Below are 5,290 nucleotides of genomic sequence, written 5' to 3' on the forward strand. Positions count from 1 at the left end.
AGAACTTCCAATACTACTTACTAACAACTAATTTTTAAGGTGGCAGAGAAGTGCATTGAATTTAAGCTTCAAATATAAGGGATACCTCTTACTTAAAAGTGGCAACCTGAAATCAAGTAGGATTACAAGATAGATCCTCCCCGCTAATAGAACAAATAATATTTTTCCATGACCACACAATATTAATTTTAATTATAATTACAGTATTAGTAGGATACTTAATAGCGTCATTATTTAATAACAAATTAACAAATCGAATACTTTTAGAAGGACAAACATTAGAAACAATATGAACAATTATACCAGCAATTACACTAGTTTTTATTGCCCTACCCTCTCTACGTTTATTATATTTACTAGATGAAATTAATCAACCTTCATTAACCCTTAAAACTATTGGGCATCAATGATACTGAAGTTATGAATACTCCGATTTTATAAAGGCAGAATTTGATTCATACATATCCCCAACAAATGAAATATTTATAGACTCGTTTCGATTATTAGATGTAGATAATCGAACAGTACTACCAATTAACATAGATATCCGAGTACTAACTACATCTGCAGATGTATTACACTCATGAGCTATACCATCTATAGGAATTAAAATAGATGCCACCCCAGGACGACTTAACCAAGCAGGAGTAAATATTAGTCGAATCGGCCTATTTTTCGGACAATGTTCAGAAATTTGTGGTTCTAATCATAGATTCATACCAATTATTGTTGAAACTACAACTCACAAATCTTTTATTAATTGATTAATAAAAATTATACAAGAATCATTAGATGACTGAAAAGTAAGTAATGGTCTCTTAAACCACAAAATAGTAATATAACAACTACTTCTAATGAAAAGAGTTAGTTAATATATAACATAGGAATGTCAAACCTAAATTATCTTTATAGATACTTTTTTATTCCACAAATATACCCATTAAATTGAATTATTCTATTTATAATATTTATACTAATTTATTTTCTATTTATAATCGTCAACTATTATAATTATAATAAACTATTAAATAATAACAATTTTAAAATAGAAAATAAACCAAAAACTAAATACTGAAAATGATAACAAGACTATTCTCATCATTTGACCCAACATCATCAATTATAAATATATCACTAAATTGAGTAAGAACATTCCTGGGACTACTAGTAGTCCCAGCCCCATTTTGATTAATACAATCACGAACCTCTATATTATATAACATAATAATAGTAAAGCTACACGAAGAATTTAAAACATTCTTAGGAATAATTAATCACCAGGGAAGAACCCTAATATTTATTAGTATATTTTCAATAATCTTATTTAATAATTCAATAGGATTACTACCCTATGTATTTACTAGATCAAGCCACTTAGTATTTACCCTAACCCTAGCCCTACCAATATGACTATCATTTATGCTATTTGGGTGAATTAATAACACAAAACATATACTAGCACACCTAGTACCAGAAGGTGTGCCAGCACTATTAATGCCAATTATAGTAGGTATTGAAATAATTAGAAATCTAATTCGTCCAATAACCTTATCAGTGCGACTAGCAGCAAACATAATAGTCGGACATTTAATAATATCAATAATTGGAAATACAGGAACAATATTAGAAATTATTGGACTTTCAATATTAATTTTAGCACAAATTATATTAATTATTATAGAAACAGCCGTAGCATTTATCCAATCTTATGTATTTGCCTTATTAATTGCTATTTATTCTAGAGAATCAAAATAACTAATGTCAGCAAATCAAAACCACCCATATCACCTAGTAGATCAAAGCCCATGACCAGCAACAGGGGCTATTAGAGCAATAATATTAACAACAGGGATAATTAGATGATTTCACCAACAAAATATAATTTTATTTTCAATAGGAATAACAACTATACTTCTTACAATAATTCAATGATGACGAGATATTTCACGAGAAGGAACATATCAAGGATTACATACAAATCAAGTTATAATGGGACTACGCTGAGGTATAATTCTATTTATTATTTCAGAGGTATTATTTTTTGTTTCATTCTTTTGAGCATTTTTCCATAGAAGATTATCCCCAACAATTGAACTAGGAATATTATGACCACCAAGGGGAATTACTCCATTTAACCCAATACAAGTACCTTTATTAAATACAGCAATTTTACTAGCTTCAGGAGTAACAGTAACATGAGCCCACCATGGGCTATTAGAAAAAAACCACTCACATACAACACAAGCCCTTATATTAACATTAATATTAGGAATATATTTTACTATTCTTCAAGCATATGAATACTATGAATCTCCGTTCACTATCGCTGATGCAGTGTATGGATCCACATTCTTTATAGCAACAGGATTTCACGGGCTACATGTTATTATTGGATCAACATTCTTAGGGGTATGCTTAGCTCGACACATCTTATGCCATTTTTCACCAACACATCACTTCGGATTTGAAGCAGCAGCATGATATTGACATTTTGTAGATGTAGTATGATTATTCCTTTATATTTCAATTTACTGATGAGGTAGATAATTTACTTAGTATATTTAAAGTACGCTTAACTTCCAATTAAAGAGATTATAATAAAATAAAGTAAATAATTAATATAATCATAAGTACCTCATTATTAATTATAATAATCACCTCAATTGTAATAATATTATCCACATTACTATCAAAAAAAAATAATTATAGACCGAGAAAAAAGATCACCATTTGAGTGTGGATTTGATCCAAAATCCTCAGCACGAATTCCATTCTCTATAAAATTCTTCCTAATTGCAGTAATTTTTCTAATTTTTGATGTAGAAATTGTATTACTATTACCGATAACAGTTATTATTACTAATTCAAAACTAATATATTGAATATGTGTTAGACTCTTATTCCTATTAATTTTACTTTTAGGTTTATATCATGAATGAACCCAAGGATCACTAGAATGAGCATGCTAGAGTAATAGTTAATAATAATATTTGAGTTGCATTCAAAAGGTATTGAATATTCAATTTACTTTATTGAGCAAGAAGCAAAAGCAATCAGCTTCGACCTGAATAAATTGGTGTATATTACCCTTGCTTACTTGACTGAAGCCAAAGGAAGGCGGCATATTAATGTTAATAATAAAATTAGGATTATCTCCTCAGTTAAGGGGTATATTATTAAGTGGGGGCTGCTAACTTCCATCTTTAGTGGTGAAATTCCATTAATACTCTCACATTATTTCTTTAGTATAAAATTACATTATCTTTTCATGATAAAGTTGGACTTTAAATAAGTTCAAGAAGTGCCTACAGAATTATTTTATTCTTCCTAATAGCTTCAATATTATGCTTTATCTTATAAGCTATATAAACACACATAAATTATTAATAAAATTACTATTAAAAATGAAAATATAAAATAAATATTAAAATAGTTAGAATGTATTAATTGAACATTTAAAGAACCACTCCTTATATATTTATATACTCCCTGTCCCCCCATAAGTTCTCTTCATCCATAATCAATAGCCTTAATATATAAACCCCCAGTAATAAATGAACTACCAATTAATCCACCAGAGGATAAATAAGGTAAAAATCATATTCCTCCTAATAAATAATATATTATTTTATTATTAAAAAATGGATAAATTTCGAACAAGAAAGATGTAATATTATACCCAATTCACCCCCCCAATAAAATACACATAATTGCCCCTATCTTCAAACTAAGTGGAATAATAATAACAAAAACAGAAGGAAAAACTATTCATATTAACCCAGAACCACCTACAATAGATAAAAATAATAGACCTAATATACCTTTAAATATACCTCATCCCCCGTCATCTGAAAAGATGACATTAGTTATCTTGCTGACATTAGTTATTTTGATTCTCTAGAATAAATAGCAATTAATAAGGCAAATACATAAGATTGGATAAATGCTACGGCTGTTTCTATAATAATTAATATAATTTGTGCTAAAATTAATATTGAAAGTCCAATAATTTCTAATATTGTTCCTGTATTTCCAATTATTGATATTATTAAATGTCCGACTATTATGTTTGCTGCTAGTCGCACTGATAAGGTTATTGGACGAATTAGATTTCTAATTATTTCAATACCTACTATAATTGGCATTAATAGTGCTGGCACACCTTCTGGTACTAGGTGTGCTAGTATATGTTTTGTGTTATTAATTCACCCAAATAGCATAAATGATAGTCATATTGGTAGGGCTAGGGTTAGGGTAAATACTAAGTGGCTTGATCTAGTAAATACATAGGGTAGTAATCCTATTGAATTATTAAATAAGATTATTGAAAATATACTAATAAATATTAGGGTTCTTCCCTGGTGATTAATTATTCCTAAGAATGTTTTAAATTCTTCGTGTAGCTTTACTATTATTATGTTATATAATATAGAGGTTCGTGATTGTATTAATCAAAATGGGGCTGGGACTACTAGTAGTCCCAGGAATGTTCTTACTCAATTTAGTGATATATTTATAATTGATGATGTTGGGTCAAATGATGAGAATAGTCTTGTTATCATTTTCAGTATTTAGTTTTTGGTTTATTTTCTATTTTAAAATTGTTATTATTTAATAGTTTATTATAATTATAATAGTTGACGATTATAAATAGAAAATAAATTAGTATAAATATTATAAATAGAATAATTCAATTTAATGGGTATATTTGTGGAATAAAAAAGTATCTATAAAGATAATTTAGGTTTGACATTCCTATGTTATATATTAACTAACTCTTTTCATTAGAAGTAGTTGTTATATTACTATTTTGTGGTTTAAGAGACCATTACTTACTTTTCAGTCATCTAATGATTCTTGTATAATTTTTATTAATCAATTAATAAAAGATTTGTGAGTTGTAGTTTCAACAATAATTGGTATGAATCTATGATTAGAACCACAAATTTCTGAACATTGTCCGAAAAATAGGCCGATTCGACTAATATTTACTCCTGCTTGGTTAAGTCGTCCTGGGGTGGCATCTATTTTAATTCCTATAGATGGTATAGCTCATGAGTGTAATACATCTGCAGATGTAGTTAGTACTCGGATATCTATGTTAATTGGTAGTACTGTTCGATTATCTACATCTAATAATCGAAACGAGTCTATAAATATTTCATTTGTTGGGGATATGTATGAATCAAATTCTGCCTTTATAAAATCGGAGTATTCATAACTTCAGTATCATTGATGCCCAATAGTTTTAAGGGTTAATGAAGGTTGATTAATTTCATCTAGTAAATAT

At 28.2% G+C, this 5,290-nt stretch overlaps 3 pseudogenes; 2 read left to right on the forward strand and 1 right to left on the reverse strand.

The window, feature by feature from the left end:
• The first annotated feature begins 1,077 nt into the window (after positions 1 to 1,077).
• Positions 1,078 to 1,755, forward strand: LOC145984386 (ATP synthase subunit a pseudogene; annotated as a pseudogene).
• Positions 1,756 to 1,758: 3 nt separating this feature from the next.
• LOC145981567 (cytochrome c oxidase subunit 3 pseudogene) lies at positions 1,759 to 2,535 on the forward strand (annotated as a pseudogene).
• A 1,349-nt stretch (positions 2,536 to 3,884) lies between these two features.
• On the reverse strand, positions 3,885 to 4,562 carry LOC145981572 (ATP synthase subunit a pseudogene; annotated as a pseudogene).
• Between the last annotated feature and the right edge of the window lie 728 nt (positions 4,563 to 5,290).

The sequence above is a fragment of the Lepisma saccharinum genome, chromosome 2, assembly GCF_977018435.1.
Source record: "Lepisma saccharinum chromosome 2, izLepSacc3.1, whole genome shotgun sequence".
Classification (NCBI taxonomy): domain Eukaryota; kingdom Metazoa; phylum Arthropoda; class Insecta; order Zygentoma; family Lepismatidae; genus Lepisma; species Lepisma saccharinum.